At 40.8% G+C, this 26,587-nt stretch overlaps 1 protein-coding gene across 4 annotated transcripts in view; it reads right to left on the bottom strand.

The window, feature by feature from the left end:
* The window catches only part of TBXAS1 (thromboxane A synthase 1), a 2,652,798-nt gene that overhangs the window by 1,965,479 nt on the left and 660,732 nt on the right, over positions 1-26,587 (bottom strand). Inside the window, exon 1 of one of the 4 annotated variants that reach the window (XM_044088181.1) lies at positions 7,712-7,787. The exons of the other annotated variants lie outside the window; for them this stretch is intronic. The gene's annotated coding sequence lies outside the window, so the exon portion shown is untranslated. Of the gene's footprint in view, positions 1-7,711; positions 7,788-26,587 lie in introns of those variants that run through there. 4 annotated transcript variants of the gene reach the window in all.

Raw genomic sequence — 26,587 nt, 5'->3', positions numbered from 1 at the left:
ACTCTGATGCAGCTGAAGCAGTCTTACTGGTTTAAGACATGCAGCAATTAGCTGAACTCCGCCTTTATTGGATTGTTTACATCACAAGGTATTTTATAAAACAGATAACATTCAAGGAAGCGAATGTTTTAAAGACAGCCAAGGTACAACAGCATCACCACTAAACTTTCTACCTTGCCACAGGTCTTTTCTCATGCAATATAGCCATTTATTATGTGAACACCCTAATGACTTACTGGCTTCTTCCTGTCTCTCTGGGAGTCCAAACACTGTTCATACTCATGTCACTGGACTCTTGTACACGGCTTTCTCTTCTAAAATTTGTCCTACTCTCTTCTACCCTTACAATCTTCAAATACTGCAAATGTTTCAGACTTGCCTAAACATTACATTGATCATGTAATACTGTGACTGATTCCTCACATAATGACATATCTAACCTCTTTCACAAAAATATTGTACCCAAACTTTTTTTTAAACATTGTTTCAAAATACACTTTTTATAAAAATCTTGGGTATATATTATTGCATCTTCTCATCCTGTTTACACACTGAAAGGAAAAGTATGTGTCATTTCTTTTGTAATTTGTTATTATGTATTTTGTAATTGCACTTTGTAAAATCTTGGAATTTTTTAGTCCTATTCTCTGCAGGCCCTTACAGAAAAGGGATGATAATACATTTTTTGCATTGAGTTTAAGGCCATGACTTTAGCACCAGTCATTGGAGACTGCAGTGGTGCAACGGTTAGCATTGCGGCCTCACAGCAAGAGGTTCTTCAGTTTGATTCTTGGCTAGAGCACCTTCTGTGCGGAGTCTGCATGCCCTCCCTCTTGTCGAGTGAGCTTTAAAGACATGCAGGTAAGTGTGTGTGTGTGTGTGTGCCTTCTGTGAAGGTTGGGTGCCGAGCTGGCAGCTCGAACTGCAAAACTCCACTGCCAATCAATCTGCGGACTAGTTATCTGCTGTGATGACCCCAAACTGGAAAAAGCTGAAAGACGTTGCTTTTACTTTGGCACCAATCATTTGTTTGTGTAAGACCCTCTTTTAGGATGTTGACATCATTTGGAAATTCTATGTCTGCTCCCAGTTTTAGCTTTTGCTTGTACTTTGGAGAAATATATTCCAAACAGTAGAGGTCCCAGGACTAATCTCTGTGGAGCACCACCTGGTTACAGGTCTGCTGTTGGAGGTGGATTCTCCTGTTTTGACTACATGGGTTCTATCAGTGAGCCAGTTAGTGACCCATCTAATGATATAAGGGTTGATACCTAGCTGGGTAGGTTTGTCAATGATGTCTGAGTGGGGGATATTGTCAAATACCTTGGCTAAGTCTAGGTAGGCTGTATACACAGATTTTCCCTCGTCTAGGGCCTTGGTGACTGTCTCGAAGAAGTCCACTGGGTTTAACAGGCATGATCTCCCTTTAACAAATCCAAACTGAGTAGGGTCAAGTGTTTGGAAATTACCTATATCTTTGTAGATAAGGTCCATGTTGATTCAATCCATGGCCTTGTAGATAAGGCTAGTCAGGCTAATAGGACAATAGTTCCCGGTGTCAGTGGAAGCACCACCCTTGAGCACGGGAATAACGGTGGCTGTTTTCCATTCATCTGGGATGAAGCCAGTGTCTTGACTATGATTGACAAGAGTACGCAATGGTGTTGCTAATTCTTGCCCATGTAAGATGCAGCCTGGGATGTTATCAGGTCCCAAAGGTGCTGTGTTCCTGGCCTTAGAGAAGGCGTTAACAACCTGCTCTTTAGAGATACAAGGTAGGGGGCAGGTGGCAGTGATGTCATGAGATACATGTGGCGCGGACAGGGGAGTGAAGTTTTCACAGAACCTGTTGTCCGACAGGTTAGCTATGTCCACAGGCTCAGTATATGTGGTATTATTAACTACCAGTTTGGCACATATCTGGGCCTTTACCTTTAGGTTACGGATGTAACTAAAGAATGCCTTAGGGTTGCTTTAACTGAGGAAGCTAATTTAGATTCATAGTTTGCTTTGGAGGACTTCACAAGTAGTCTTATTCGCTTGTTTAAGCTGAGGAAGTGTTACCAGTTTAGGGCTCACTCCCTCTTACACTTAGATAGCAGTCTCTTTCTTTTATTGTAAAGCCTGTTAATGGCAGTTGTCCACCAGGCAGGTTTGCTCTTCCTTGAGGAGCTTTTTTTGGTCCTATCAGGTATGGCCGAGTCAATGCAGTATTACAGGTGTTTGTATAAAGCATTGGTGTAGAACTTGGCATAGTTGCCAGTTCCATCTGAGGGGGGAGGTGCAGAGAAGCTATTTATTCCATCCTGTAAGAGATTATAATCTGCTTTGGAGAAGTTTTTTAGTTTAGTTGCTTGCTGTTGAGCTCAGGTGTGATACTTACTTGAAATGAGACTGATTTGTGATAAGATCTCACCAGGGAAGACCTCACAGTGGGAGTGCTATGATCCAGGATGTTAGCACCCCTTGTGGGGGTGTCAATCAGCTGGCTCAGGGCATTGGAGTTAGCAAAGTCAAGGAACCTTTGGGCAACTGAATTTGAGCACAGTTAATTTGCCTAGTCAATGGATGGGTGGTTAAAGTCACCCAAAACCATGGTGTTTAGATGTATTTTGACAGACTTGAGTAGATCCAAATAGGCAGAGTGGGTATCCTGATTCATGGAGGGGCTCCTGTAGCTGGCATTGACTTGAACGGTGTCGTACCAACAGTTAACTGCACCTGAAGTACCTTGAGGGAAATCATGCTGTTTGACCAATCTGGAGGTGTATTTATCTTTAATGAAAATTGATACACTGCCTCCTTTAGTTTTCATGCCTTCAGTATGTGGTCTAAACGTGTGGAAGGAGGTGTAACCTGTTATCGCTGGGATGCTCTCCACAGCCTTGAACCATGTCTCCGTGACTGCACAAATATCTGCATCTTCTAAGGTGAGGACTGCATCCAGTGAGTACAGTTTTGTGTTAAGACTCCTGCCATTTAGCAGCATAACCTTGGGGTTGTTTTTAGGTGGAGTTTTTACGTCTGCAATTTTGTCCTTGAGACACTGCCTACAAAAGGCACTATGGGGTGGCAACAGCCTTAGCCAGTAGCCAAAATCCCAGGGGTGACAGATGAAGACCATCTTTGACAAAGCATTGAGGTATGTTAATCATGTCATCCCAGACCTACAGATATTGGATCTCTTTAGAATGACACCAGAAACTAAGCCAATTATTGAATTTAATCATTTTCTGTTAGTACTGCGGCATCATCCTACATGAAGGTAAAATGCTGCTTAAGGCTAGGGACATACCTGCCTGAGACACATAGTCCGAGAGCTCAGTCATGTCTCTCTTCATATAGTCCAGAGAGGTACCAAATAGAGACAATATAAGTACCTGTCTGACACAGCTGCACATAAAACTTCAATAAAAATAAGAAATAAAAGAGTAAGAGATTTCACGGTATATTCCTACCACTTCTTTAGACTGAATACTAAAGAACAACAGAGTCATTTAAATAGCACATCAATAAAACAATCAGCAAATCAATTAAGCATACAATGGTTAAAGTGCCAGTACATAAAAACACAAACCTATATACTAGTGTCAATGTTTCAAGGGTCGGGCTTTCAAAAAAGGTTTAAGAGAGACTACCTCACTTAAACCAGGTGCTTTATCAGCATTTAAGGATAGAATCCACTTCTGTTCAACGGATTCAGTCCGGTTCCTAATGTCCCCCCCTCTTAAACTCTCTGAAATGATCTCAAGCACTAAGAATCTAAAATGATGACCCATCCGATAATTAATGACCTGCTTAGCCAGGGCACTAGTTTCTTTCCTATTTTTGATGTCTCTTTGATGTTCTAAAATTCTATCTTATAGCTGTCTATTGCTCATCCCAACATAAAAAGCATGATACTTAATACAATGACTAAAGTAAACTATACTAGATGTCTTGCAATCAGCATGGAAATGTGTCTCCAATTTAAAATTCATATCAGGATGTACATATTTGCAACCCGTATGAATGAACTTACATGCTGTGCAATTTCTACACTGAAATGTTCCTTACCTATCTGATATCTTCTCCTTATTACAGAGAGAGGTATTATAGCATAAGAGTCTTTTCAGTGACTTGTTGTTCAAAGAAAAACGTGGAACTGTGTCTATAGCAACTTTCAGTTCATCCCTGGTGATAAGTCCAGACAGGTATGTCTCAGGTCATTCACACCAACATGGACTATGACAGCATCCTAACAGTACCTGTTTTGAGAGACTTGAGTGCATGTGTGAGATGGCATTTCTTGGTACCTGACAGACAGCTGACTATGGCCTTTTCCTTATCCAGCTTGGTGAGAGGCTGGATAAGGAACATTAGGGTGTTTATTATCTAGTTGCTGAGATGTTTATTCTCTAGTTGCTGGGATATGCACATCACACTCTCTCTGTATGTTTGCAATGAGTTTAGCAGGCTGTTCAAAAATGACCAGGACAAATATCCTTGATGGGTTAGGAAAGAGTACTTCAGTGACACAACCTTTATGCATCCTCTGCAGTGCATGGTACCTAACCTTAAAGAATACATGTCAGTTCAATGGCTGGTTTTGTAGTTAAGTTTGTAATCTGAACATACAACTTGAAAGTCTCTAAATGCGCTACAGTCACTAGCATTTTTTTTTTTTACAGGGCAGATAATTAGATACACACCAGTAGTTATTTATGCCAGATTTCTGATTGAGAGAATGATGTTGCCTTCCAAAAGGATGACATTATTCCTTCTTCAAGTGATAGACTGATGGTATAGCTAATGCAAACAGTGAAAGATTGGCAGGTATTCTAACTAACCTGAAATCCAATCAATAAACAGACGTGGATTTGTTGGTCTTAATTTTTTGTCTGAAGAAAAAGCACTTGTCGTACAAAGTCATAACAGAAAGAGAGGAGTAGAGGAGGTTCAGATGAATGAAATGTGGCAAACTCAAATAAGAATGACCAATATTAGAAACAATTATTTATTTATTATTATTTATTTATTCCAGTTTGATTACCAGGGAGGTCCACTGGGCTAGGGGGCCCATTTTCAGTGGAGGCCCGGGACAATATGGAGGAATTATGCCAAATCACGTCTTTATCACACTAGTCTTAATTACAGCTATGAGTACGGAAAACACTTTATCCAGTTCAGTCAGTTGCTCAGTTACATCCAACTGGAATTGTTTAACTAACAGCCAGACTAGCCAAGGATAACATGAAGAGCTAAGCTGGAGCTTGTGGGAATGAGATCAGCACTGCACTGCCTTCTTAATACCATGTTCAGCTTTTCACCAGGACAGCAAAGTAGCACATACTTCAGTACTGCTGCCTCTTAGCACTTAGTTCTCCAGTTCACTTCATGACTTCAGTGCCAGACTTTTCCCTTTGTTGTGCCATATGTGTTTTCTCTGGATTATAACATTTTCTCCCTGAACTCAAATATGTACCATAGGTTCACTGCTGACCTTCAAATTGCTCAGAGGGTCCGTGTGCTTAATGTGTGATTCTGTGTACATACACGCACGTGCGCATATGTGTGTGTGTGTGTGTGTGTGTGTGTGTGTGTGTGTGTGTGTGTGTGTGTGTGTGTGTGTGTGTGTGTGTGTGTGTGTGTGTGTGTGTGTGTGTGTGTGTGTGTGTGTGTGTGTGTGTGTGTATGTGTGTGTGTGTGTTTACCCTTTGATGGGCTAGTGCCCCAAACAGGATTAGTTTGTTTTATTTTTTTATTTAATTGTGTGTGTCTTGTGCCCTAGCCAGGATTAGTCCTTCTGTCTTTTCACCCACTGAGTATGGAGACAGGGTCAGACTTCCCTTTAATCCTGACATGGATTAAGTGGATAATAAGAGAATGGATAAATTAATGAATTACTGAATAGTTTCACATCATTTGCTTTAGACTTCTTTATATGTAATCAAGTTACTTGCTTTTCCTGTATTGTTCTTATGGGTCCTCTGTGTTCCTATGAATTTTAAAAGTGAACTTGTTTCACTGATTTATTAATGGCATGAAGTGTAACTCAAAAACCCATAGAAACTCAAAACATTTTTTTTCTGGGAGGCAAGCCCCCTACACCCTCTATGTGGGGGACTTGGACACACACACACACACACACACACACACACACACACACACACACACACACACACACACCGTTCTAATTCTATACCAAGTCTACAGTCACATTACAGTGAGGAAAAATCAAATCAAATTTGTGCTCAATCAATATAAATTACCACTGTTTTGAAGAACTATGACAAAAAATTGCACTAAAGCTGCTCAACCAGGGATGTCTCAATTAAGTATCAGAAAGCCTTCTTAAACCACATATTGCATTTTGTAAACTGTATTATAATGTGACCTTCCTGGGTTTTCAATGTAAATATGGCCACTTCAGCCAATTACAGCTCTGGCACCTGTTAGAGCTGATGAGGAGGAGGAATTAGGGGTAGGCTGTGGGGATATGATGGCGACATGTGGCGGGGGCATGGGAAGGTAGTGATCCTTGATCCAAACAGTCTCACTACAGATATGTGTGTTGAGGGCAAGCAGTCTGAGTCCCTCAGACTGCCTGCCCTCAACATGCATCTGCACTCAACAGAAAGGCAGGCCTGCAGTCCAAGAGACTCACTGCAATGTATTTGGGGGTCCCCTTGTGCCACCTGTGTAAACCTCCTTCTGATGTCTGCTCAACACATCAGGCTTGATAGAGTTATACATACACATTAAACCCAGCATGTGTGTGTGTGTGTGTGTGTGTGTGTGTGTGTGTGTGTGTGTGTGTGTGTGTGTGTGTGTGTGTGTGTGTGTAAAGATTGGGGGTGAAACTTGTCCAGAATAGTTGTCATTTTGGCAGCCTTAAAAGTTGTGCTCTTCAGCGTATTTGGGCAACAAGAGAATGTTTTCAGTAGCCCAGTCTCTACCTCTTCTCATGACATGAACACCTGCATCACTGCAGGGACTACCTACAGCCTCTATCTGTTCATGTTTGCTCATTTATATGTACTCACAGGAGCTGCCTGGAGGCCTTGGGTGGCCACAGTCTATGTCCTTTCTTCATTCAAGTTCCCAGCTTATCATGCAAACCTCTGGTTGGGATCTGCCATATCCTCCCCTCAAGATGGGTAAGTTGTATATCATTTATTCCCATCAACCCTTGCCGTGTTTGAATCTCTTTAAGCACCCATGCCGCTACTTAAGCTTAGCTCATCTGGGTCATGGCCACAGGTTCATCCCCCTGTGACACACTGGTGGGCCATATACAGACAAACATACATAGATATATATACAAACAAACACATGTATATATTACTCATCGGGACTGAAAGCTGACTGTGTAATAAATGTTTATCCTGTACAGAAAGATTTTATTTCATCAATCCCTTCTTGCATACTGTGCAGCTCTAATCATGTCTTCTAATAAAAAAAAAAAAAAAAGCTCTCCTGTCACCCTTGAAAAGTGCTTAATGGGTCTCATCTGGATAAGAAGTTACAGACTACACTCATGCACTCACATTTATATTGTTTGTGACATGCTTCATTGAATCTATTATATTCCTACCTCCTACTCTAGAAGAAGAAAACTGAAATTGTTTCAGGCCCAGGTTTTTCCAGCAAAAGTGCATAGATAAAATCTCATCCTTATTCTTGAAACAAAACACACAAAAGAAAGCAAAGAAGTCAAAATGTACGTTACCCAGGAAGGAGAACAAAGAGTCTCCTGTCCAACTCATGAGAGGCAAGTAGCGAATGTCCTTGTTAATATTCTGCACAGGAAAGCAGCCACTGATCTGCCAGCAGCAAAGTTAATAAATGGAGTCTTATTAGAAAACAGATTAAGCTGTGACACATATTGAAACAGAGGATTCATACAAGCTGCTAGCCAAGAAAAAGCAGTTTCTCATTGCTGGCTCAGCTAGACTTGCTGACTGAGAGAAACTGTTTTCTGCAGGACTGAGCAAGTCATAATGTGTTATACCTGTTTTTTGCATCATAAATCAGCCACCACTAAACAGCAAATGCTTCTTTTACAAAGCAGTGGTTTCCATGGAGTTGGTTAATATGATACAACTATAAACCCACCTGCACTGTGGATAGCCATTTAGGCCTATTTAGGTTGCAATACAAAGACAGTATTAACTCCTTGTAATTATGTGAGAAGAGAGTACATAACACTGTAGTAATCTAAAAGAGTAATGCACAATTTGTGCACTACACTAACAACTGAAGTACAGCTTAACTATCCTTGAGATGTGACTATCCAGATAAGACACATTTCAAACAGCAGGTTACAAATGAGAAAGGCAAACATTTTCATGAGGTTCAAGTGACACTGAAAACAATTATCAGCTACATATCTCTGAAGCAGACTAATCAATGGACATAGTTTTGCATCCTTTTAATAAAATCAGTCATACTAGTATCCCTTTTATCAAATAAATGTACCAACATATCAGCACATGCATGCTTTATGCTTAAAATAATCTTCTTCTTTTGGCTTTTCCTGGTTAGGGGTCACCACAGCGGAACTCCGGTTCGCTAATGATTGGCAGTAAAGTGCTTATTTTTGGTAAAGGAAGAAGGTTTTGGTTTTATTTTGTGTCCTCCAGTGACACTTTACCTTTCTTACTTTTGGAGCTCTCTCGTGTTTTTTTTAAGATGTTTGGAATGCCAGTTTTATTCCTGGATCTCTATAGTGGGATTTCACTGATAGATGGCGCTGACAGCCAGCTGGAAGTTGCCTGCATCACTTTAAAATGTCTACTTAAGTGGAGGAATTCAGTGCTTATTTCTGACAAAAAAAATCACTTTTTAGTGTGTGTCCTTCCACCTTGTACCTTGAAGAATTAGGATGTGGCATCCTATTGTCTTACTTTTGGAGCTCTGCTACATCTTTTGTAAGACATTGGGAGCTACATTTTTTTTTTGCTGGCAATCTATGGCAGGAACTGATTGATGGACATCACTGATAAGTTAGTTACCTATATCACTTAAAAATGCCAAATCCTGAGTGGTATATTCCATAACAAAATTGCAACTAAATAAGAACTGCTTTATTTGGACCAATTCAAGACTTCCACTAAAATATAAAGGTAAATAACTCTATTGGTCTACCACCGTTCTTGGTTTGTGGTTGAATAGCGCTTTATGTTAACTTCTTTAATGCTTTTTGTTTAAAGTATTAACCTATCACTGACTGATTATACTAAGAATTTCTCATTTAGTGAGCCACTGCTATGGCACAAAGGGATAAAGCCTAACTATGGCTCATTTTGTGTCCTGGTTTAACATCTAGTTATTCTAAATATACAGGACTATCTTTAAATATGAATATTCCACAGTTCACTGCTGCGCAGATGTGCGATATTGCTCAAGGGAATTCAATAAACTCTATATAGGCTTCGCGTGAAGCCTACATGGAGTTTACATGTTAGCGCAATGAGCAGCAGCATTAATCACATATTTATGCTGCTCATTCCGCTTACACATACACAAGTATGGTTTTGTGGCCAGCAATAGTGCTGCAGCTAGGAAACCTTGCAGCACAAGCACAGAAACAAGTAGCATTCAAGTTTGTTTACAAGTAAACCTGCTCTGCGAGACTGTGTGCGCAGCCACAATGACCAGCAGGGGTGAAAATACTCACACAGGAGGTGTAAACAGCAGTTTGTACAGTGCTATATACATTATGTACTTAATTTTATGCTACTGACTTGGCAATGTCCCCAACATGGGATATGTCAACATATGTACACTTCCAAGAGAAGTCAGTACCATAACTGACTTGCTTGAATATGATTGACATGTCAGCATAGCTCTCAACCAGTCAGGGACACATAACAACAGGCTCCTGGACAAATGCAGACATAAACAGGCACAATCATGGACACTTTTAACATATTATGACCATTAATCTGTGGCACTGACAGAATATGTGAGTGTAACTTATTGTACATGTTCTGCCGTGACAGATAAGTACAACTGTAATAATCATCAGTATTCTAGAAGGGGATTTCACCAGGTCTATATTACGATATCGAACGTTGAATTTATCGACAACTAAAATGCTGACACAAAAACATCGAACAGCAATATAACTGAAATGCGAAAATGTTGAAAATCAAAATACCGAATTGATATAATTGGCCACACTCTCGCCATGCGATAGCCATGCTTTTAAAATCGTAGTACCATTAAGTGCATAACGGAATGCATGAAATACATGCCCAAGTTAGTTTTGACAAATTTATGGCTAGTTTACTTCCTTCTATATGTGACAAGTGCTTAATTACTTTGTTTTTCACTACATTTAGTGAAGGTGAGGGATACAGTTATTTAATTTTGTTTTATAGTTCAGCAGCAACAAGGCTGCGATGTTGGCCAACTATGACACTTCAATATTTTGATTTTCAACATTTTAGCATGTTGGTTATGTTACTGTTTGATGTTTTTGTGTCGGCATTTTGGTTGTCAATTATTTCAATGTTTGATATCATAATATAGACCCGATTTCACCACTCCGTCCACAAAAATTACTACTTTTTATTTTGGTTACTTTTTGGAGGGGTAAGAGGGACAGTGTTAAAAGTGGAGTTTAAATCAAGGCCAATCCTGCCATTTGAGAAGTTTTCAGGACACATAAGTTACAACCACCATATACAAGAATCAAACCCATGCCATCAATGTTGTCACTGAGCTGTGTATTTACTGGGTGCAATACAGAAAGATGTATCATACATGCATCTAGTAGGAAGCCTCAAACGAAAGTCTGCACTGTCAAATCCTAATGGGTATGCAACCCAAAGAATATTCCTGTATGGTCTACTAGATGTGTGGGAGCCTGCTGTGCCAAATGTGAGACACTTGCCTAAAGAATCCCTGGCTGACTTAGGTACTGGCCATACAGATAACAACACATTCAAACACACTTCTATGAATGGATTCCCTACACACAACTGTGCATTGCATGCATCTGCAACATGTTACAGTAATGGATATTGTCTGAAGCATCTGCAATTGATATGTGAATTAAGAAGTGATCAGTTATAATGAATGGTACAACAATATGAGAGACTGATGGCAATGCATAAACTATACCCAAGTGCACAGAAAGTACAGCAGTGCAAAGTCGTGTTGATCATCGATGAAGCTGTCAGTGTGATATTATACACATACCAAACAATACATGGAGCACCCTCTATAAGCAGTGTCCTCCTGACATTGTCAGTGAAGATGTTAGTTATACTGCCAGGGCATCCTGACATACATCCATATGTGTTTATGCAAAGTGTCAAGTGGTAATACTGATGTGATGTAGTGGTACATCCATGATGCTGTACAGTTACGCTATAGCTGACTGTAGCTTTACATATGGTACAACTGGACTTAGGTTGTACAATGCCTCCAAATAGAAACATGGCTATGAATCACATGGGACATAGTGGAACTGTTAACACAGTCATACAACTCTACCTATTTCACATCATTACATCAGTTACACATCATATGCCTGTATGTTTATCAGTGGAAATGTGTGGATGAGGGCCCCTGACACAATATATGGACACATTACAACTGAGGTGGATGTGGTTCATGCAGAACAGATAATGACATAAATGATAAAAGGTATACAGTGCTGCTGGGAACACCTGTATAATCCTTTTGAATAACAACACAATAAACAGTGCAGACAACAAATTCCCCAAAGTTGCAAGTAAATATCAACACATCATATGTATGAGTATATAACAGTATTACAACATGTGGATGAACACAGGTGTATGTAATCAGTATGACCTAATATTGTTGCGTGTCAGACATTTCCAGATGCTAGGTATACAAATTGCACACCTGTGCAATACTGCAGTTATCACTTTGATGGCTGAATGAGAATTGTGTGGAATGCTTATCTGCTCCACTACAAGATCATATGCCTTACTAAGGCAACAATATACATAGTAGCATCATCCCATGTCAACAGTCTTCAGGAGGCATATTACTGCAGCTGCTATGGAAGTAGCATGTAACCAAATGGCAGTAGTGGCCACCAATAAAGTAGCTGAAATCATACACTGGAATACATTGTTGTAGGACTATAGTACATCCACACCTCAACACAGCACATGTTAGTGACAACAGCATTGGCATGTGCAATGTTCAGAGGGTCATAGGACATTGGCCAAGAGCATATTAACTCCTAGTCATTATTACACCATTTAAACACAAATCACTATAGCTATGAGATGGAAGATAGTAGGAATATGTGTTTATGTGTATATGTGTTTGCTTTTATTACAGACTGTCTCTGTCGGTATGGCACCACCACATGGCAGAATTAGCAATTACACATTGATCTGGAGATGGCTTACAAAGAGTAATGGAATGGGTCAGCTTCACAATATGTGTATGTATCTTTGAGATGATGACATCCTCAGATGTTGGATGTTGGATTTATGGGGCTATGTAAAAGCTTCTCCTGAGTGAGAGTCAAATTGAAAGATTGAAAACATCATACAATGACCCGAATATGCCACCAACCATGCACACACCAGTTAACTGAGGTCAGATTTCAACACCACACTTGTGTAGGTATACAAACTGGAATCTATACAATGCTAGTGCCACCACAGATGTCTGACCATATCAGTGTCAGAGTGCACTTTATGCAGGATGATATCATCATCACTGTATGCCGAGAAGATGTTGGAAGGGAGTGTGTGACAGCTATAGACTCACATAATGCATTGAAATTGTTGCCAGATAGATATTTGAATGAACACACATACTTAAGTTAACTGCTGTGAGATTAGAACACCAATATATCTAGTTACATAACACAGTATTTAACATTAGCACCACTGCAGAAATCTGATTTTAACAGTGTCACAGTGCACTTTATAGAGGATGACATCATCAGAGAAGAAGATGATAGGAGGACTGTATGAAATTGCTGTGGAGTTATGTAACAGTGTTGAAGAATCATTTGAATGCTACCTGAATAAAAATGGAAGGACCTGGAGTCATGCTCTTCTGACTACACACATGCACACAGGCTGACTGCTGTGAGATTAGAAACCCTACCTAATTCCACAAGCTACAGAACACAGTACTTAACAACACACCACCACAGATGTCTGAGTTTAACAGTGCCATAGTGCACTTTAGGGAGGATTACATCATAGGCTCATAGGTTGGTACTAGGCTATTGGCCCTAGGGCCTATACAAGCCTAGCCATAACAATTCCCTGGATATTTCTTCCCACGATATTTACTTCCCTGGACCCCTGTCTAGCAGGGCGACTGTAGTGATCCCCAGGGTGAATTTCCTATCTCCCATCCAATCATCAAGGTTCCTTCTGAAGAGGGCCAAGGAGGTGCTCTGCTTGACATGTATGGGCAGTCTATTCCATAGTATGGGGATTTTCTGGGTCAGCAGCCTATCCCTCCAGCATGTTTTGTTCATTGTGATGACAAGGTTTAGATCCCTGGAGTGTGTGGCTCTGAGGTATTGGGATTTCTTTAAGTGGAGCATGTCCAACAGTTCAGGGTTTGACATGACCTTGTATATTAAGCAGAGATTGTGTCCAAGTAGAAAATATGCCACAGAGTATAACTGGAGTTTTTTTCGATGGTCAGCATAGAGTGTCTGCTTTAGGCCTGTGATTCTTTTAGTGAGGTATTTCTGTGGCCTTTCCAGCTGTTCAGATGTCTTGTGAGGTATATACCAGATGGGGTGTTGTATTCTATAATGGGTCTAATGAGGGATGAGTACAGTGGGACAATGACCTCCTTTTTTCTGGATGAAAAGCCCTTAGTGATGATGTATGCCACATAGGATTTCCTGACTGTGATGGCGATGTGGTTATCGAAGGTGAGACCACTGTCCACCTGTGTCCCTAAGTCTCTCATCACACTTTCGGTGTTTAGTCTACTGCCACCTATGTGGTAATTCATGGGTACATGTTTTTTCCCAAAGGGGATAACTATACATTTCTTGGCATTAAGTTTGAGGCCATGGCTCTTGCACCAAGCATCTGTTTCTGTAAGGCCCTTTTGTAGAACATCCACATTATTTGGGGATTTAATAATGGCTCCCAGTTTGCAGTCATCTGTGAACTTTGTTAGCCAGAGTCCCTTAGTGTTGGCCTGTACTTCAAAGAAGTAGATGCCAAACAAGAGCGGTCCCATGACTGAACATTGACGTACTCCGCTTGTCACTTGTCAAAGTGTTGCAGGTAACATATCTTGTTATGAGATTTGTATGCAAAGCCAGGACTTGTGATAGGATTGTGTAAGTTGTTGTTGTTGCGCCTTTGGGCTTTTCCCGGTTAGAGGTCACCACAGCGGAACTCCGGTCAGCTAATGATTGGCAGTAGATTTTTACGTGCTGAGATGCCAACCCTGATGCACAACCTTCAATGAAGGTACGCCCATTCACGCATGTCTCCACACAGAAGACGCTTTAGCTGAGAATCGAACATAGTTTCATAGTTTCATAGTTTAGTACTAGGCTATCTGCCCTGGGGCATTTGTAAGCCTAGCAATAGTGATGGGGCTTTCGCCACCCCATGAAATGGTACAAAAATGCACAGAATAGATTTAGAATACTGTGCCTCTGTCTAGTAGTGACACAGTGAAGGGCCCCTTATATAATAGAATTAGTTTACTGTGCCCCTGTCTAGTAGTGACACAGATGCGACCCCTGGGGTAAACTTACGGTCTCCCATCCACTCATCAAGATTTCTCTTGAAGAGAGTTAGTGAGGGGCTCTGCCTAACATGAACTGGGATATTGTTCCAGAGCATGGGAAGCCTCTGGGTTATGAATCTATCCCTCCAGCATGTCCTATTCATACTTGTGCCGAGGTTTAAGTCTTTAGCTCTCATGGTTCTGATGGATTTGGATTTTTTGAGTTGGAGCATGTCCATCAGTTCCTGATTGGACATGGCCTTGTACGTCAGGCACAGATCACCTCTGAGCAGGCGGTATGCTACTGAATAGAGCTGGAGTTTCTTTAGTCTGGCAGAATAAGACATATGTTGGAGACCCTTGATCCTCTTGGTGAGGTACTTTTGTGATCTCTCCAGCTGTTGCAAATGCCGGGTGAGGTACATACCAAATGGTGCATTGTACTCAACCATGGGTCTGATGAGGGAGGAGTATAGGGGTACAATGACATCCTTGGATCTGGATGTGAATCCCTTCATGATAAGGTGTGCAAGGTAGAATGTCTTTCTAACCACTTTGGCAACGTGGGTGTCAAATGAGAGGTCGCTGTCGACTTGGGTCCCTAGGTCTTTGATTACTTTTTCCGTACTCAGTGGGTTGCTGTCTATGTGATAATTTGTGGGTACTTTGTTTTTCCCAAAGGGGATGACTATACATTTTTTGGCATTTAGTTTAAGGCCATGACTCCGGCACCAGTTGTCCGTTTCTGTGAGGCCTTTCTGTAGGATGTATGTGTCCGCTGGTGTATCAACTATGGCGCCTAGTTTGCAGTCATCTGCGAACTTTGTCAGCCATAACCCTCCCATGTTTGCTTTAACATCTGAGAAATAAATGTCGAACAAGAGGGGTCCCAGGACAGATCCCTGTGGGACACCACATGTGATTGGCTTTGAGTCTGACATTGCTCCAGCGATTTTAACTTTATGGGTTCTGTCCTTTAGCCAGTTTGCAACCCATCTAATGACATAAGGGTTTACATTTAAGCAGTTGAGCTTATCTATGATGCCTGAGTGAGGTATTGTGTCAAAGGCCTTAGCCAAATCCATGTAGGCTGTATGGACTGCTTTGCCCTCATCAATGGCTCTAGTGACTGTTTCGAAAAAGTTAACCAGGTTCAAAAGGCAGGATCTGCCCTTTACAAAGCCAAACTGGGTGGGATCAAGTGTCTGTAGGTCCCCAATGTCTCTGTTTATGAGTTCCACAATGATTCTTTCCATAGCTTAGCAAACCAGGCTGGTTAAGCTTTTGGGGCGGTAGTTCCCAGGGTCTGTAGAGGTACCCCCTTTGTGGAGTGGGACCACTGTTGCTGTACGCCAGTGTTCAGGTACATATCCTGTAGTAAGGCTAAGGTTAAATAGCATTTTTACGTGCGGGTTTAGCTCCTCTTGGAGTTCACGTAGCACGCATCCCGGGATACCGTCAGGTCCCGTTGATGCTGTGTTTTTAGCTTTGCTGAGGGTGGCTCTCACCTGGACATCTGAGATGACAGGGAGATTACATTCAGCTGGGATAAGTATTTCTTCTTTAGGGGGTGAGGGAGGGGAGAAATTTGCACTGAACCTGTCAGCCAGAATGTTGGCAATATCTGTGGGTTCAGTGTATTTTTTGTTGTTGTGAACTAACTCTGAGTATATCTGAGGGTTTCCGCCCAGGTTTCTAACATAGCTGAAGAAGGCTTTGTGGTTATCTTTAGTGTCCTTGGCAATGTTTCTCTCAAAGTTGGCCTTGGATGTTTTTATGAGAGAACGTAGTTTTCTGCTAGTGTTGATCAGAGATGTCTTCCCTTTATGGGATTTTGCTCTGTCGTGCAGTAGCTTCCTTCTTTTGTTATACAATTTGTTAATGGCTGAGGTCCACCAGACAGGACGCTTGCCTTTGGTGGAGAGGGACTTGGATTTATTTGGGATTGCATGATCCATGCATTCTTGGAGATGTCCATAGAAAGCATTTGTGAAGGATTCAGCATTGTGGGATGTGGTATCCACTGGCCCAGTGGGCTTAAAGGATAACATCTCAGTCTTAAGAAGAGTGAAGTCTGCTTTTGAGATGTTTTTCACTGTGGTCTTTTGTGCTGGGGGTGGAGGTGGGATATGTATATCCAGGGTGATTAGTTTGTGGTCAGATCTCACTAGTGAGGGGTATACCTCCGGTGTGGAGCATTTTGTCCCCATGTTTGTGATGATCAGGTCTAGTATATTATCTCCCCTAGTGGGAGAGGTGACTAGTTGTTCCAGTGCATTTTAATTTATGAATTCCAGGAACCTTTGGGCTAGGGTGTTAGGGCTATAATAATGTACCCAATCTATGTTAGGGTAGTTGAAGTCTCCCAGTATGATGGTATTTTGTGATACATTCATATCCTCCTATGTCTTCAGGAAGGCTGAGTGGGGTTCCTGAGATTGGGAGGGTGGTCTGTAACATGCTACCAGCTGTATAGCAGTTTTGCCTATGGTTAGTTGCACCTGTATGGTCTCCGATGCTTCATGTGTTGCTACTAACCTGGAGGTGTGGGTGTCCTTGATGAATATGGACACTCCCCCTCCCTTTGTGGTTCGGCTCGGGTTTGGGGGCCGAAAAGCATGATACGAGGTATAGCCTGGTAGTGCTGGGGTGCTCTCAGGAGCCTTGAACCAGGTTTCAGTTACTGCACAGATGTCAATGTTCTCCATACTGAGGAGTGCATCGAGTGCCTGCATCTTGAGATTTAGACTTCTGGCGTTGAGCAGCATTACCCTTAGTTTTTTTCCATTTTTGTTTTCTAAGGAGGTGGGTTTGTCTTTTGAGCCTTGCCTAAAAAAGGCACTATGGGGGTGGCAAGAGCCTTAGCCAATATCCGGAAGCCCAGTGGTGACGGGTGCAAGCCGTCCCTTGTGAAGCAGCATGGCTTGTCCAACATGTCATCCCAGGCAGACAGACATTGGATCCCCTTAGAATGACACCAGTACTTGAGCCAATTATTAAAGCTGGTCATCTTGTCTTTGTATTGTGGCATCATTCTTGGTGAGGCCAAGATGCTGCTCAGGGTCAAGGTCATACCAGCCTGGGCTACATAATCAGAGAGCTCCTCTATGTCTCTTTTCATGTAGTCCAGGGAGGTACGTCTCAGGTCATTCACACCAGCATGGACAATGACAGAGTCATATTTGTACTTGCTTTGGAGTGACCTGAGTGCATGTGTTATGTGGCAGATCCTAGCTCCCAATAGGCAGCTCACAGTCACCCTCTCCTTGTTCAGCCTGGTAAGCGGGACATCAGTGTGTCTGACTATAGAGTCACCTACTACTAGTGTATCAGGCATGGTGTTTGGCCTTAAGGGCTGTGATTGATTGACACACTGATTTATTGAAGTATGTGTTGCATGTGTTTAGTTTTGAGGTGGTGGATTTTTGGATGTCTGCTTTGGGAGCCTCTGTTGTTTTGGTAAGTTTTTTATTAGAGCCTCCGAGTATGTCTTTGTGTTTTTATGTGTTTGGTTTGCAGTTGTGGTAGGTCTATGTGGGACTGGGTTTGTTGTGTGTGTGGTTACCATCTCCTCCTGTCTGGTCATGCCAGCCCTGAGTTGAGAGAGTTCAGCCTCCAGTTTGGCTATATAGTTGCATCTCTCACATGTATTTGTGTTTGTTGGGAGGAGGAGAGGGTTGTCTGTGTACATGAGACAATTGTAGCATTGTCTTAAGATACCCAGATTAACCAGCTGAACTGGAGAGGATGCCAGTAATCTACCACTCGACATGCTAGAACAGTATAAGGGAGTGCTGTGCCTTTAAGGGAAGTGGATATTCACAGGGGTGGTAAGTGGATGTAGTGCTTACTTAGTATGAGAGTGCTTACTTAGTAGAGAAGCTTTGAGAACAAGTGCTAGGCTTATAATATAGCGAGTAGTCTGATTATACTAAGAGTAGAGCTTCCTTAAGGGAAAATTTGAAGAGCAGACTTGGCGGAGTCAGAAGAAGTTTAACCTTGTTTAACCGGTGCTGCGCTATGCGCACAATCGTGCAAAGCCGCGCAAATGCGGATTTTAAACAGGGAACTTCAAAAGAGATAGAAATGGTCCAAAACAACCAATTACTACAGCTCTTGTGCTGAGGTCACTTCCTACAGGGACAGGTAGGCTGCTCAAGCCTCCCCACTCCCACTGGTGAGCAAAGAAACTTCCTTCTATCCAAGTAAGGTAATGGACAATACAGGAACTACACCACAGCTCAGAATACAGCAAAGCCTGTAAACTGGTCTAAACTAGTCGAGGAGAGGCGGGAAAACAAGGATTATTTTGTTTGTTTTTTTTTTGTTTTTTGATAGAAAACACACAGAAAATGCAGAAACAGTAATAAATCAGTTACACAGGCTAGCACACTTTAGTGGGCAGCCTCAACAGTTAAATTAAACAAACAAACAAACTTTCGATCAAATTCGACTAAAATGTAACTTTAAGTGCAGATATTAAATAATGCAGCAAACAGCTAAAAAAACAGTTTAAGCTTGTTTAGGGTAAGCTAGAGAAGGTATTTCAAGTAAACAAACAGCAAAGATACTTAAATCCAGAAAGTAGTCACTTTTCTGAGTTCTCTGTAGCTAGGACCACTCTGCAGGACCACAAGGAGCTTGTCTGAGTAGTATAGCCAGAAAAAAATGCCCAGAGGCGGATTTTAAACAGGACAACATCTTACTGTGAGGTGACAACGTTACCGCAGCACCACCAAGTGCAGTTTGCAAAAGTACATATAAATAGATCCTGGCAACAAAGTTGAAATAAGTTGTCAGGAATGCATACTTCAGAAGTGAGATGAACATTTACCTTTTTCTCAGGATGTTGTGTGCATGAGACACACACATAAACACACACACACACACACACACACACACACACACACACACACACACACACACACACACACACACACACACACACACACACACACACACACACACACACACACACACACACACACACACCAGTAGTGTAATGATGGAGTTATGTGTCTTCACATTCAGATGAATTTATGTTCACATTAATACAAGTTACTGACAATATCAATTGGATATGATCATGAATTACCAACATCCAGTGTCACTATAAACCCACACCAGATGTAACAATGCAATTATGCGCTGTAATTCTGGAATCTGTTTGACAATGGCCCAAGTCCTGATATACCATTTTCAAGTGCATTGCTGCATGGCACACATCAATATCAGACAGTATGTCTTCAGTCAACAAGACATTTCTGTACCTTCTGTGACTGTATTCTAATAGGTTCTGCAGTACAAGGCAGAAGGCTAAGCTAAGTGTACATGATTACTTTATAGCTTGTTGAACAGCTTCACCATCTTGGATTTGTTGATTGGCATATAATTCTGCTGCTTATGATGTTGACCATGTTTGTGTAGAGCTACACATTGTGTTGAGCTACTTACCGAATACAAACCAGTGCGCTATTGTGTGTGCATCACAGCATAAAGCACACACTGCTTCAGCAAACCATGTGGGTTTATTGAATCCTGCCCGCTGTCTTTGGTCTCTGGGTGAATTTTTTGGCATCAATGTTTCAAACACATAATAACATTGTTATGATCACAGATCTGATCATGATCTGTTTCATCTCAAGTGCTTGAGTTATCCGGCTGTAAATTGTATGAACCTCATTTTATAGTTGCTGCTCGTATGGAATATTATAATCTCTTTCTAGATTACAAGCCTAGTCTGATTTAATATTAGCAAATTACAAATTATATAGTGGTTGTTCAGCCAAATAGTATAATCATTCTCTCTACCACAGTAAACATTATTTGTGTACTGCAATGCATAACACTATTTCCTGTCTTTAATAAAATCTTTAGAACTGACTTATATCCAGTGCTAATAACATCAAGTAGTACTTCATTGGTTGTTATAGGTGTGGAATATTGCTGTTTGTATCTCTCTAAATTACAGAATTACTTTAGAATGTGATATTACTAACTACAAGTCCTGCTTATCACATGAACTAACATATTCAAGTACTTGTACAGCTCATACTGTTAACTCTGAGCAACAGAGTATTAAACCTGAGCACTTGAAATCATTTATCCTATTATACTGATTTACATTTTACAATGCATTAATAATTCTGTTCCCAGCTGGTGAACATCATTATTAAGGAATTTCTGCTGTCATAAATGGAGTCACTTAACATGTATGCATTTGAGAACCTCTTAAAAAAACACATTTTAGATCTATTTCTAAGGTTTTCCACACAGACTACAGAGACTACAAGGGAATATCTCCAGAGTTTGGCTCTCCTGGCATCTATAAGTCTCATGATGCCCCTAGTAAGACTCTAAATGAGAAAAATATTGTGGTATCTGAAATCTCTTTGGTCTCAGCATCAACACCCTTTATCTTTTCAGATCCCAGTACACAGGGTTTGTCAGAAAAGATTTTTTTTTGGTGGAGACAACAGATGTCTTTAAATCTAGGTCTCCGATTCTTCCTCCCGGCTTCAAAGCAGTCAATCACCACAGATGCTTTGGACTTTGCTTAGGCAATAATTCCAAGAAGGATAAAAATGCAAGGTGTGTGGGACATAAACTTCAAATACAAATGCGTAAATATCAAGAAGATGCTTGCCCTTATCAAGACATTCAACTTTCTAAATTATCTTTGGTCCCAAGGACATTTTCAAGTGGTTACAGAGAATACCATAGTCATGTGGTATGCCAACAAGCAAGTGAAAGTCAGGTTATACCATGTTTACAGACTAAAGTAAATGCCACAAAAGTTCAACAGCTTACAACCCCCAGAATGTTAAGAACAACAAGATGCAAATCTTCAGAAAATGCTGTGTAATGAATGCAACCATTAAAAAACATCTTTAATAAAAAATACTTAAAATAAGTCCTTTCATTTTGTTTCACCAGCAAAACTTCATCAGATAAATCCAAGAAAGTAAGTCCAAGAATTTATGTAAGACATCACTCCTCTGCAGCCAATCAAAATGTAAAAAATTATCTAGCGCCCCCTTAAAGGGAAACTTGCATTATCTTCTTAAAGCCTTTCATTTTAACAGACTGGAAATGGAAATACGTTCATTAATACCTGGCCAAACACCAGATGCCAAAATACTTCCCTTCTTTCTTGAAATAAGTGCCACGGGCCTCCTCTAGCCCCTTGGTGGATCTGTTTGACAACTACAAAATAAAAGTAATGGTCATGAAATTCTGTTACATGTTTAGCCAGGGCATTCATAATTTTGCCTTTTCGTATATCATAAAGATGTTCATACACCTTTCTTTTAAGGCACGTTCAGTCTTTCCAATATAAAATGATGGACATACCTGACAGAGGGTAGAACAGACAAAACCTTTGCTGTTACAATCAAATTTTCCTCTAACCCAAACATGTTATTTTTTTATCCAAAATGAGTCACCCACTTGGATTCACTTACAGAACGAACATCGCCCACATTTGGTCATTCTACAAATGTTACTGGTGCATTGATATTAAGCATTGCATCTTCTAACATTCTTTTTATGTTATTCTCTCTTCTGAAAACCAGCAAAGGGCACTCTGTAAGTAGTTGTAAAAGCTCTCTGTTTTTTTTAAATAAATCCCACTTCTTCATAAAAGTATTCATCTTACAGTCTGATGGTCTTGGTTAAAGTCGGTAATGAAGGCACTCCTCAGATCACAGGTTCCATTGTTAACTTCTTCACTGGTTTCAATTATAACAGCACCATTATTACTGAGTATCAGGCTGTAGTAATTCCTTTTCATCACCACGTCTTCCCTGATGTCATTCTTTTGGGTAACCTCTTGCCAGAAACATGTTTTCCAAGATAGCAGACTATTCCCAGAAGTGTTGTTCCAGGTTGATTTACTACTGATTTCATTTGGGCAAGAGGATGAGCATTCAAAAAATGGAGGAAGAGTTGGAGTAAGTTGGCTTTTGATAAATCCTTGAAACATAACGACCAATATTTGAGTTCTTGGACAAAAAGAAAAACATCCAGATAGGAAATATTAAACTTATCTTTATTTATTGTAAATTTAAAAACTCCATGCTTGAGTTGATGTAGTTCATAAATTCCATCAGCTTCTTCTCAGTATCTCACCAGATGATAAACAAATCATATCTGGTGCAAAATCTCACAGAGGTATAAAAGGGTCCACTGAAGACAAAGGCTTGTCCCCATTTAACCATTACAATATTGGCATAAACAGAGCTACAATTTGCTCCCATGGCCATACCTTGGTTTTGATGATACAATTGTCCTTCGTGGAAAATACAGTTGTTGGAAAGGACAATTTCCAACAAATCTTCCTGAAGACTAATCTGATCATTGTTCAAGCCTTTGTTTTCAAGAAACTCATGAAACCAGTTTAATCCCACTTCATGTGGTATCACCATACATGAAGCGACCATGTCAACAGTGACAAGTAGGTCAGACTCCACATAGGTGATGTTATTGATGTTTTTTAAGAACTCCCAGGAGTCTTTGCAAACTTGTGGTTCAGTCTTAAGTATGTTTTTTAATTTATAATCCACAGACTTGGCGCATGCCTGAGTGATAGATCCCTAGTTGTCCACAATAGGATGCACAGGAGGGTTATTAAGGTCCTTGTGGATTTTGGGGATCCCAAAAATTGTAGCCATCACAGGAGAGATATTGTTAAAATAGTTAATTTCTTTAATGTTGATTCTTCATTCTATAAACATATCATTTAAAAGGGAAGTGATCCTCCTGTATGCTTGATTTAATTTGTTTCTGGATATTTCATTGTAAACACTGTTGTTTAACATTTCCTTAATTCTCCTGGAGTATTTTTTTCTGTGCCATGATGACAAGGCCCCAGCCTTTATCAGGCTCCATAAATCTTAGGACAGTGTTTTTGATATTATATAAAGCTTCTTCCTCTTCTCTAGACAGATTACATATAATATGACAGTTTCTGTGTACCATATGTCTTATGTCCAGTTCACAGTTTTTTTGCATGCAATCGTGGGTTCAATGAAGGGATAGGGTACTTGAAACACAAAGAAATTGGGTAGGTTGTATATTTTCTTTAACAGTTTAAAATTTAGTTTACAAACAAAACTCTTCAGATCCAGCAAGGTCTCAGGAATGTTGGCTCTCTTGGAAGGCACAAATGTCATGCCCTTACCAAGGACTTCAGTGAGTGCTGTTTCAATGCTTTGTGTGGTATAGTTATAAATTTTGAAGTCACCCTCTTTGTTGGTACATACATGGCATTTTGTGTTCTCAGTGAGAGCTTCAAGAACATTCATGGTAGATGCTAATGCAGACGGAACTTCCTCTATGTTCGCTGGTACGTCCAAGAGTGATCCTCGCGAGTTCTGGATCCCTGGTGTGATCGGTTCCTGAAATACCTCCTCCATTGGTTCCGAAGGGTGGCTGGAGATTGTTCCCTGTTCCTCCACTGGTTGTACCCCTACCTCTGTTGTTGTTGTTGTTGTTTCAACCTTTCTGGAAGAAGGAAAATCCGAGGGGTTAGAATGATACCCCTGTTCAATGGAATCGTCAGTGGTGTTAGTCTCCTCTTCATCATTGCTATTAGCTATGCCATATAAATTGTTAGGAGGGGAGGAATCCTTTCCTCCAAAATCCTTATTGCCCCAGATTTGAGATGTAGGTGGATCAGGGTAGGCAGTTTTGTTTTTGTATGCTTTGTGGTCCCTTTCAATCTTTTTTATATTTTGTTTTTTAACTTGTTCTTTTCGATTGTTGATGCTAGAAAATATCCTGGAATGTCCATACTGATAGCGGGTGTAGTCACCATCTTTTAAAATACTTTCTTCCAATAAGTAGGTTTCAACTGTCAGCTGCTCAGTAGTCCCGCTGATATATTTTACAAGTAGTTCCATGTATTCTCACCCATGGCGGTCAAACAGGGATAATAAATCTATATGTAAGACTGAGTCTTTGATTAACCCAGTGGGGTATCTCCAAATGTGAAGTCCTTTCGGGACCCTATTTGTACATATAGCTTCCAAAAGTAGGCATTTGCTATCTGTAATTTTCTCAGTTTAAAAAGCTTGCAATCTAATTCTTCCAGTTTGCTGCACAAGTTGTCAGGTGCTTTGTTGACATTAGAAAAAAGGCCTGTTTCTTTTCAAATCCATTCATTCAGTTTAGGAACATTTTGATGTAAATTACTACTACTGTCATGCCTAAACTCTATTGTGGCTTGTGCTAAGTTAAGAGAAACATTATTGCTTACCGCATTCTGTACTGAGCTGGCATTCACAAGATTTCCTGTGTTTACCTGGTTCCCTTCTGCACCACAAAAGTACAGTTGTGTACCTACAATAAATGTAGATGTTCGAGTGTATTCACTGTTGCAGTCATTACACTTGGGTTTATCCTGCTGGCAGGCTACCCGCAGTCGGCCTGAATTCCAAAGTCCTGGTCCAGCGTTGGTTGCTGTCACCTCTTCCCTGATGTCAGTGCGCCAGGGGTATATAAGATGCAGCCGACGCCATTTTCTTCAGTTTTTCTTGCCCCAGATGTCAGGTGCCCCCAAAAGGGTAGGCTAAAACATTGCTTATAAAAAGCATGCACTAAAATAAACATTACCTTCATCTACAAGCAAATACACGACATAGGTTGTATAGAATAGAGAAGTACAGATAAGTCCCAGCAAAGAAAGGGGGATGGTGGGTGGGTAACCTGGACTGCAACAGTGAATACACTCGAACATCTACATTTATGGTAGGTACACAACTGTACTATGTTCATCGTGTTTCACTGTTGCAGTCATTACACTTGGGTTGAATCCCAAAGCTGAGGTTGGGTGGCTGGGTCTAAATAGAATTAGGAGTGGCTATGAGGCCCTGCAGAACTGCAGTGGCAAAGCCTGCTCTGGATTTAGAGTAAAGAGGTAAGTGGTAGTGCTTTGTAAAAGTGTGCACTGAAGTCCAAGTAGCAGCCTCCAAAATATCCTTGGTTGGTACTCCTCTGAGGAAGGCTGCTGAGGTGGCTGCTGCCCTGGTCGAATGTGGCCTAATGCCCTTAGGCACTGATTTGCCATGTTGTGAATAGCAGAAATGAATGCAGTGTCCTATCCATTTTGAAATAGTCTGCTTTGAGATAGCCTTTCCTTGTGATCTGCAGCATATGCCACTAAAAGTTGCTCAGTCTTTCTGAAAGCTTTAGTTTTGTCCAAGTAGAAGCGTAGCTGTCTGTGTATGTCCAAAGAATGCAGAAGTCTCTCCCCTTTATTATGGGGATTTGGATAAAATGTAGGCAAATGAATGGTTTGATTGAGAGCCACGCTGGATACTACCTTAGGTATAAATGTTGGGTTTGTCCTTAGAGAAACCCTGTCCGGATGGAAAATGATAAAAGGTTCCACAGCCATTAATGCCTGTAACTCTGAGACTCTTCTTGCTGAAGTTATTGCTAGGAGCAGAGCTGTTTTTTATGATAAGAATTTTATCTCGGCTGTATTGGCTGGCTCAAAAGAAAGCAGTGTGAGCTTTTCCAAGACAAAGTTGAGGTCCCATGCAGGTATTGGTGCTCTTGGGGTCTTATGTATTTGGCCCCTATGAGGTATTGCCTTAGTAATGGATGTGAAAAAATAGGTGGGTCCGTATTGTAATGTGCTGAAATGGCATAGGCATGGATCTTAATCGATGAAAAGGATAGGCCTTTGTCCAACATCTCAGTTAGGTATTGTAAAATCTGAGGAATATTTGGTACAAGCATGTCAATTCCTTGTGCCTGGTTCCAAGCACAGAATCTCTTCCATTTTTCTGCATATGATTTTCTGGTGCTGGGCCTCCTGGCCTCCAGAATAACATCCATAACTGCTTTGGAGAGAGGTGTGTCCTGAATGGTTACATTA

Source organism: Protopterus annectens, chromosome 11.part0 (genome assembly GCF_019279795.1).
Source record: "Protopterus annectens isolate FY-2018-M chromosome 11.part0, PAN1.0, whole genome shotgun sequence".
In the NCBI taxonomy this organism is placed as follows: domain Eukaryota; kingdom Metazoa; phylum Chordata; order Ceratodontiformes; family Protopteridae; genus Protopterus; species Protopterus annectens.
Note: the sequence above shows the minus strand (reverse complement) of the source record. Positions and strands in the feature narration are given on the sequence as shown.